Source organism: Helianthus annuus, chromosome 7 (assembly GCF_002127325.2).
Source record: "Helianthus annuus cultivar XRQ/B chromosome 7, HanXRQr2.0-SUNRISE, whole genome shotgun sequence".
Classification (NCBI taxonomy): Eukaryota; Viridiplantae; Streptophyta; class Magnoliopsida; order Asterales; family Asteraceae; genus Helianthus; species Helianthus annuus.
Window position 1 is genome coordinate 75667476 of NC_035439.2, and position 10408 is coordinate 75677883.

At 40.9% G+C, this 10408-nt stretch overlaps 2 non-coding genes across 2 annotated transcripts; both read right to left on the reverse strand.

Annotated features, from left to right (window-relative positions):
• Nucleotides 1-3543: 3543 nt before the first annotated feature.
• LOC118480818 lies at nucleotides 3544-3650 on the reverse strand. Its single transcript, XR_004863797.1, has one exon. It is a non-coding gene; the product is annotated as a small nucleolar RNA R71 (small nucleolar RNA).
• A 6077-nt stretch (nucleotides 3651-9727) lies between these two features.
• LOC118480784 lies at nucleotides 9728-9834 on the reverse strand. Its single transcript, XR_004863761.1, has one exon. It is a non-coding gene; the product is annotated as a small nucleolar RNA R71 (small nucleolar RNA).
• Nucleotides 9835-10408: the final 574 nt, after the last annotated feature.

Sequence of the window (10408 nt, forward strand, 5' to 3'; positions counted from 1 at the left end):
AGCACTAAGCGTTCAGATTGCTCATGAGAATTCCATAACACTAGATGTTTCAATATAGAATTAGATTGATTTCGTAGTAATTGTCTAAAGAGTACCAACCAAACACAACCAGTACAAAAAGATAACAATTATTGTTCGAGTTGTTTAAAAGTTCCAACGTTAACTAGGTGACGTTTCTAAGCATCTCCTAGCTGGATTCCATGCATTCCAAAGCATCCTATCAGCCTGCAACATGTATTAAAATATCAATACAAAAGTATTGGCGAGTATACAAGTTCGATAATAGAATAATAAATTAAAAACAACTCATATCCATAGTGTAAGCAATAAAATAGTTTTAGCCGTTCTAGTGTCGCAGTCCACGCAGTGATAGCCCAAGTGTCCCGATGCTTTAGTTGTTTACCAAAGAATCAATGAGGTAAACTAGAATCCTCCTAACAATACCCCCTGAGAATAATGGGAGAGGTGCATCTCCCTATAGCGCTACTATTGTTAAGGCGGAACTACACACTCTAGATTAAACGTCACATAGCACAAAGAGTCAAGAATCAAGTATCACAAGTTTCACGTACACGTAGGATAGAGTTCAAGTTTCAAAGACTCAAGTTTAAGTTTCATAGAATACATGTTACACCCCAAAAGATTTAAAGTAAAAGGGGATCTAGTATACTCATAGTGATTGCTTAACAGTTACAACTGTTATTGGATCAAAGGGAGCTCTTTTAAGAATTAGCCTGATTAGATTACAATAGAGTAAGAATCGGGCAGAATAATGATGTGCACAAAATGCAATATATAAATTACATCAATTGTGGCATAAAACTAACCCTTTTTTAGTACTAATGTTGGAAAAAGTGTGCTTTTGGCTTCCTTTTGTATTTTCAGGATAAAATGAGCTCAAATAAACAAAAGAAGCAAAAAGGCATCTTCCCAAGCAAAACAATAGAACATAAGGTTGAACACGCCCCGTGCTCAATGAGCACGGGGGCATGCCCAAGTGTCAGCAGAAAAGACAAAGTTGTAGAAGCTTCTATCACCCACCACGGGGGCGTGTCCAGCGGACACGGGGCCGTGGTCAACTCTAAGATTCGCAAGATCTAGGGAAATCTTGATAGTACAGATACGCTTCTGCACACGGGGTCGTGCTCAGCGGACACGGGGGCGTGGTCAACTAATGCAGACAAACTGTATTTAATGAAGAAAGAGAGGAGGATGGACACGGGGCCGTGCCCGAGCTTCTGTTCAGCCTATAAATGGGAGTGCTTGGATCACTTGCAACTCATCCTTGGCACACCACCTCTCTCACCCACCACCCACCACCATCACAACACCATCATCCACCACCATCATCCATTGTCCATCATAGAGTGTGTGAGTCGTCTCGGGATACAAGATTGATCGTAAGAGTTCTTGACAATCAAAGGCCGTGTTTGCCCAAGTCTCTTACGTCACTTGGTGAAGACAAGTGTTTAGTGTAATACTTTTTATTTTTAATCTTTTCGCACTTTTTATTTTTATTTTTATTTATTTATTTATTTTTTTTTTTGGAATGACAAACCTTACATACTCCTAAATTACACCAAATAAATACTAATCTACTCCTTGCTTGGGATTGAACCCAAGAACTCCCACTAAGAGGCAAGAGCCTCTACCAAGTGGGCTACTCCCACATTGGCCGCACTTTTTATTTGGTTATGTATTAATGACTTTAATAACTAGTTTCTTATGTTGAAGGTGATTCTTCCTTGTCATTCTTCCTTGTCGTTTGTCTGTGGTGTCTTGGCATTATTTTACTGTCTATATAAAATAAAAGATTTTCACCATTCATATCTCCACGGTCTATATGGAGATATGCTGGCTACCTGGTCGGGGGTTAAGGGAACGGTTTGGTAAGAGTCTTGCCATTGTTCAGTGTATAGATCCTGCAAAGGACCTGGGTCAAATTTAGTAGGACCTCCTTCAATACCCACTGGTATTGGATGGCGGGGGTCCAAACTCTTTGATCCCCTCATAAGTTAAACTACTATTAAAACTTTAACCCGGCTACTTAGGACTGTATCCTTGCTGACTCAGAATACTTAGCAAAGGGTAACGTCACCTTCAAAAGAGGGGCCTACCACATTGTGCATTAATAACTTAATTAATTATCTATCAATAATCCGACCCTTTAGGATTGTATCCTTGCTGACTCAAACTACTGGGTTGAGGGTAACGTCACCTTCAAAAGAGGGGCCTACTACAATAACTAAGATAATCTCTTAAACAGTGCAAAAGTGCGGAAATAATCAAAGGTTACACTACACACGAGTCGGATCCAAGTGATTCATCTTGTCTATCTGTTTTTACTTTTATTTTACTTTTCAGCATTTTAGTTAGTTTTATTTTTCTAGTTTAAAACCTTTTTTCTAACTTTTTGATTTGATTAGACGTTGAGGATAAACCGGTACTAAAAGCTCTTGTGTCCTTGGACGACCTCGGTATCTTACCAACACTATACTACGTCCACAATCGGTGCACTTGCCCATATGTGTGTTTAGTGTTAGTAAATATCGTGTTTTATAAATTTAAAACTTGGCCAAAAAGTATAAAAAGGGGCTTAAAATATATATAAAAATATATAACACCACGCATACATCAAGTTTTTGGCGCCGCTGCCGGGGACACAAGGATTTTAAGAAAGTTAGGAATCAACGGCCTAATCTTTTTTTTTTTTAATTTTCTGTTTTTTTTTAGGATTTTTCTTAATTTTTCAGTCTCTGCAGAGCTCAGCACAGGCCGTGCCTGGTCGGACACGGGCGGTGCCCAGCATTGTCACTGGCAGGTTTTATTTTCCGAGTTACAGAGAGCTGAGCACGGGGCCGTGTCGGTGCAACACGGGGCCGTGTCTAACTCCCAAGTAACAGGGATCCGGAAAACAATCACCGTATCTCCGACCATGGGCCGTGTTCATCTGAGCACGGGGCCATGGTGAACCTTCTGACCAACGTTCTTTTCTGTTTTTATTGCAGGACTTGGAACCCAGGCGCCACATCTGAACTTTCTGCATAGTGTATGAGCTCCAGTTCTAGTAGAGACATAAAAGAACCTCTAGAAGAACCCGAACGCTTTCTCAGAAAAAGACTTAGAGCTAAAAACCAAGAGAAAGTTTCAGGGGAACCACTTCAAATGGCGGATCAACGTACCCTCATGGATTACCTACGACCCACCGTGGGTAATCTCGGCGCCGCTATCAATGCACCGAATGTCGAAGCCAACAACTTCGAACTTCGGCCACATTTGATACAAATGCTTCAAAACTCCGCAAACTTCCATGGGCTTGCGGACGAGGATCCTCATCTACATATTACTAATTTCTTAGAAATATGTGATACCTTTCGGATCAATGGAGCATCAAACGACGCCATCCGCCTTCGCATGTTTCCATTCTCACTAAAAGACCGAGCTAAGGCTTGGCTCAACGCCCTCCCAGTTGGCTCGGTAAACACCTGGGATAAACTAGCCCAAAAGTTTCTATATAAGTATTTCCCTTCTGCTAAAACGGCTAAATTAATGAGTGAAATTAATACATATTCACAAGAGGATGGGGAATCCTTATATGAAACTTGGGAAAGGTTCAAGGAGCTACTAAGAAAGTGTCCTCATCACGGTCTTTCAGTGTGGCAACAAGTATCCACTTTCTACAATGGGTTGTTGCCACACACAAGACAAAAACTTGACTCTAGCTCCGGGGGACTTTTAGGTAATCGTCGCCCAAATGAAATATACAATCAAATTGAGGAAATTGCTCAAACCAATTTTCTGTGGAACACTCCCCGAGGCAATAAATCTGTTGCCCTGGGCTCCCATAAGGTTGATGAAAGCACTTCTTTACAAGCCCAAATCGAAGCTCTTTCTTCAAAAATCAAAAAACTAGAAATGGCAAAAACTGCTTCGGTCATGGCTTGTGAAGGGTGTGGTGGGCTACACGAAAATTGGAGTTGTATGAAAGAATTAGATGATCAAACAGAGTCGGTAAACTACATTGATAATAGACCTAGGCCGTCAGGTCCTCCAACGGGTACCTACAACCAAGGATGGCTTAGCCACCCTAACCTTGGTTGGAGAGAACCCGACAATAGTAGTAACCAACAAAATCTAAACCAACGAACAAACTTTCAACAACCAAGAAGCAAGTCACAAAATTTCTCTCAACAACAAGGTGGACGAGAAAGGCTTGAAGATACTATATCTGGCCTCATCTCCGACACCGAAGAGAAAAACTCGGATCGATTTCAACAATTGGAATCGAATTTTAGAAATCAACAAGCTAGTATACAAAACATTAAAAAACAATTAAATCAAATAGCTTAAAATTTCTCCGAGAGACCACAAGGCGCGTTACCCAGTAATACCGAAACCAACCCAAAGGCGTAAGTACATCTCATAACATTGAGAAACCGTACTGTGGGTCCCGAAGAGGCTCTATCGCCACCAACTGAAAGAAGCCAATCCGCAGCTCCACCCACACCGCAACAAGAGAAGGCTTCTCCACCAATTCAAGAGCCTACTAAGACTCCTCCGGTTCCATACCCCAGTCGGTTGATTCGACAAAAGACCAATGAGCAATTCGCAAAGTTCGAAAATTTACTAAAACAATTGCATGTTAATATTCCATTTATCGAAGTGCTAACTCAAATACCTAAATATTCAAAATTCATGAGGGACTTCCTCACTCATAAAAGGAAAATTGAATCATTGCAATTAGTTAACTTAGGCGAAGAATGCTCCGCCTTACTACTCAACAAACTCCCGCAAAAGGAGATTGATCCTGGAAGCTTCACGATTCCTTGCTCAATTGGGGAATCCCCCATTCGCAATGCACTAGCCGATCTTGGAGCTAGCATAAACCTCATGCCCGCATCAATGTTCAAACGACTCAGCCTAGGAAAAACGAGCCCTACAAAGATAAGCATACAACTTGCTGACAGATCTGTCAAATATCCACAGGTGTCGCTGAAAATCTATTGGTCAAAGTTGACAATTTCGTCTTCCCGGCCGACTTTGTCATACTAGACATGGAAGAAGACGTCGAAGTCCCTCTCATACTTGGGAGACCATTTCTAGCCACAGCACAAGCAGTGGTAGACATGAATGACGGAACATTAAAATTGAAGTTTGGGGACGAGGAAGTGAAGTTTGGGGTTGGAAAAAGAGTAGAAGACGAAGACCCGGTCAACTACATGAAGGTCATTGACTCAAGCTTGGATGATGCTCTCCGACGGTGTAGCATGGGATGCAAACCATCCCACTTGGGTAACATATGACCAGGCTTTGGATCTAGCCAAAGACCCTTATAAACGTGGCGCACCACGGAGGCATTCCGCGGAACTATCCTTAGTTTAGTTTAGATTAATTTTTATGTTTTCTAGTTTAGTTATAATTTTCAGGAATAAAACACACTCAGGGTGGTGAAGGATAACAAGGGAAACTTGCACCAGCACCCCATGCACAAAAACAGAGCCATCCGACAAATTTTCTTCATTACAACAAGTTCAGCACGGGCCGTGCCCGCCCAACACGGCCCCGTGCTGCACAGTCTGTAGAAAATGCCCAGTTCAGGTAACTGGACACGGGGCGTGCTCACCGAACACGCCCCCGTGCCCAGGCTTCTGTTTCTTTTTACAAACTTTTGTTACTGGTGATCTGAACACGGGGCCGTGCCCGGACACCACAGGGTCGTGTCCAGACGCCCAGTAACATAATTTTTTGCTTTTACACACCTTTTTACACATTCAATCAACCTAAAAACTTATTTTTGGGACACATTGAGGACAATGTGTAATTTAAGTGTGGGTGGGATGCTAAACCCTTGAATCTTGCAAGTCCTAATTAACAAGCCTTACACAAAACTCTATTGGAACTGCTACCCCAATTTTTTTCAAAAATTTTCATTTTTTTACTTGTCTAGGTTTAATTTGGGAAATTCAAATTCTAAAAAGGTTATATTTTTACAAATTTACAACCGATAGCGTCGTGATAAAAAGAACCAACATAAGAAAATTATGAAACGGCATGACAAGTTTAGTTAAAATTTGATTATATATACTTGATCACATAAAAACCCATTCCCACAAAAAGTGAGTTTTGAGCCTTTATTGAGCATACAAATACATATCTTTAAACTAAATGCTCATTTTTCGTTTCTTGTGTGAATAGCCGCTTGGTTCGTACGACTCTAGAACTTGCCACGACGATACATTCCCAGTCCTTACCAACTTAAACCCGAGTAAGTAATGATGGAGGCATTAGGACTAACCCTTTTTATTTCTACTCCATTATTTTTCATTTTTTTTACCACTTACCCAAAATCCCCCTAGTTAACCCCTTTGAGCCTAAACCTTTTCATTTCTTAACCCAAACCAAAAACCCTTTTACCCACCTAAACCCTTTTTTATTTTAAACCCTTTATTCTAGTAACAAAGCTCGGTTTTTCTTATGACTTGAAAAAAAGAAATATTGATGATGAAGCCTAAAGAAATAAACAAACAAGTTTATCAAAAACAACTTTGTTTGAAAGAAATGCTTCATCAAAATAGAAAATTTAAAAAAAATAATAACGAGTCTTACGAAAACCGATGCTTTTTACGCTTTTCGCCCTTTTTACTAACCACTAACCCAACCACCCACCTTTAGCCCAAGCCTAACCCTTCACCCCAAAAAGTCCTCTTGATATTTACAAAGGTGTATAGTTAAAAAGGAGGAGGATTGATTGCTTGGCAAGCCTATGGTAGGAGTAAGTTCCATGCCGTTCTCGAGTGATTCACTAAAATACATCTTCGGCCGAGTGTTGAGTGATTCACCCGGGAGGTATGTGAACTTGTATATAAATGGAATTTTAAAAAGGCATGTTATGCCCTAATAAGTAATTTATCTTATGAAACGTTTTTAATAAATCATGACGAATAGGATTGTAAATAAACAAAAATAAAACTTAATAAAGAATCTTGGAAATCCCGACACTCTATGACAAGCCCAAAACCTTCTTATTCCATTTGGGAGTGTAAAGCCACATTATAAAGAGTTTTGCTTGAGGACAAGCAAAGATTCAAGTGTGGGGGTATTTGATGTGCACAAAATGCAACATATAAATTACATCAATTGTAGCATAAAACTAACCTTTTTTTAGTACAAATGTTGGAAAAAGTGTGCTTTTGTCTTCCTTTTGTATTTTCAGGATTAAATGAGCTCAAATAAACAAAAGAAGCAAAAAGGCAGGTAAATCTAACATAAATACAAGAAAAGGAACAAACATGGCAGGCCCGGCCTCCCCGACAGAATCTTCCCAAGCAAAACGTGCCCAAGTGTCAGCAGAAAAGACAAAGTTGTAGAAGCCTCTATCACCCACCACGGGGGCGTGTCAAGCGGACACGGGGCCATGGTCAACTCTAAGATTCGCATGATCTAGGGAAATCTTGATAGTACAGATACGCTTCTACACACGGGGTCATGCTCAGCGGACACAGGGGCGTGGTCAACTAATGCAGACAAACTGCAAATAATGAAGAAAAAAAGGAGGATGGACACGGGGTCGTGCCCGAGCTTCTGTTCAGCCTATAAATAGGAGTGCTTGGATCACTTGCAACTCTTCCCTTGGCACACCACCTCTCTCACACTTCACCCACCACCCACCACCATCACAACACCATCATCCACCACCATCATCCATTGTCCATCATAGAGAGTGTGAGTCGTCTCGGGATTAAAGATTGATTGTAAGAGTTCTTGACAATCAAAGGCCATGTTTGCCTAAGTCTCTTACATCACTTGGTGAAGACAAGTGTTTAGTGTAATACTTTTTATTTTTAATCTTTTCGCACTTTTTATTTGGTTATGTATTAATGACTTTAATAACTAGTTTCTTATGTTGAAGGTGATTCTTCCTTGTCGTTTGTCCGTGGTGTCTTGGCATTATTTTACTGTCTATATTAAATAAAAGATTTTCACCATTCATATCTCCACGGTCTATATGGAGATATGTTGGCTACCTGGTCGGGGGTTAAGGGAACGGTTTGGTAAGAGTCTTGCCATTGTTCAGTGTATAGATCCTGCAAAGGACCTGGGTCAAATTTAGTAGGACCTCCTTCAATACCTACCGGTATTGGATGGCGGGGGTCCAAACTCTTTGATCCCCTCATAAGTTAAACTACTATTAAAACTTTAACCCGGCTACTTAGGACTGTATCCTTGCTGACTCAGACTACTTAGCCGAGGGTAACGTCACCTTCAAAAGAGGGGCCTACCACATTATGCATTAATAACTTAATTAATTATCTTTCAATAATCCGACCCTTTAGGATTGTATCCTTGCTGACTCAAACTACTGGGTTGAGGGTAACGTCACCTTTAAAAGAGGGGCCTACTACAATAACTAAGATAATCTCTTAAACAGTGCAAAAGTGCGGAAATAATCAAAGGTTACACTACACACGAGTCGGATCCAAGTGATTCATCTTGTCTGTCTGTTTTTACTTTTATTTTACTTTTCAGCATTTTAGTTAGTTTTATTTTTCTAGTTTAAAACCTTTTTTCTAACTTTTTGATATGATTAGACGTTGAGGATAAACCGGTACTAAAAGCTCTTGTGTCCTTGGACGACCTCGGTATCTTACCAACTCTATACTATTTCCACAATGGGTGCACTTGCCCATATGTGTGTTTAGTGTTAGTAAATATCGTGTTTTATAAATTTAAAACATGGCTAAAAAGTGTAAAAAGGGGCTTAAAATATATAAAAAAATATATAACACCACGCACACATCAAGTTTTTGGCGCCGCTGCCTGGGACACAAGGATTTTAAGAAACTTAGGAATCAACGGCCTAATGGTTTTTTTTTATAATTTTCTGTTTTTTTTTTAGGATTTTTCTTAATTTTTCAGTCTCTGCAGAGCTCAGCACGGGCCATGCGTGGTCGGACACGGGCCGTGCCTAGCATTGTCACTAGCAGTTTTTATTTTCCGAGTTACAGAGAGCTGAGCACGGGGCCGTGTCGGTGCAACACGGGGCCGTGTCGGTACAACACGGGGCCGTGTCCAACTCCCCAGTAACAGAGATCCGGAAAACAATCACTGTATCTCCGACCACGGGCCGTGTTCATCTGAGCACGGGGCCGTGGTGAACCTTCTGACCAACGTTCTTTTATGTTTTTATTGCAGGACTTGGAACCCAGGCGCCACATCTGAACTTTCTACATAGTGTATGAGCTCCAGTTCTAGTAGAGACATAAAAGAACCTCTAGAAGAACCCGAAAGCTTTCTCAGAAAAAGACTTAAAGCTAAAAACCAAGAGAAAGTTTCAGGGGAACCACTTCAAATGGCGGATCAACGTACCCTTATGGATTACCTACGACCCACCGTGGGTAATCTCGGCGCCGCTATCAATGCACCGAATGTCGAAGCCAACAACTTCGAACTTCGGCCACATTTGATACAAATGCTTCAAAACTCCGCAACCTTCCATGGGCTTGCGGACGAGGATCCTCATCTACATATTACTAATTTCTTAGAAATATGTGATACATTTCGGATCAATGGAGCATCAAACGACGCCATCTGCCTTCGCATGTTTCCATTCTCACTAAAAGACCGAGCTAAGGCTTGGCTCAACGCCCTCCCAGTTGACTCGGTAAACACCTGGGATGAACTAGCCCCAAAGTTTCTATATAGGTATTTCCCTCCTGCTAAAACGGCTAAATTACTGACTGAAATTAATACATATTCACAAGAAGATGGGGAATCCTTATATGAAACTTGGGAAAGGTTAAAGGAGCTACTAAGAAAGTGTCCTTATCACGGTCTTGCAGTGTGGCAACAAGTATCCACTTTCTACAATGGGTTGTTGCCACACACAAGACAAACACTTGACTCTAGCTCCGGGGGACTTTTAGGTAATTGTCGCCCAAATGAAATATACAATCAAATTGAGGAAATTGCTCAAACCAATTTTCAGTGGCACACTCCACGAGGCACGATCGGGTGGTCATCCGATCGGGTGGTAATCCGATCGGGTGGCAATCCGATCGGATTGCCACTCTGGTCAATCCCGCCTTTCCGCGTTCCCGTCTTTGATTTGTTTTGCGAGTTAGATCAAGCGTTGCGTTGCGTTGCGTATAATTTGGGTAAGAGTATCTCGCTTACATCACAAACCAAAAGTTTCCAAGTGTAACGCCCTGCTATTTCGTACCTTCTATTTGGAAACCTTTGTTTATAATCCTATTCTTGGAAATTTTGCGTTCTTGTAATCGTCGCTTTGATGTAACCTTTGTAGAATGCGAGACCTAAATCACAATGAAATTCTCGTTTGAACGAAATATTATTCAAGGATTCTTTATTTATCGACACTTGATACTCGTTAAACTAGTTAAAACTCTTA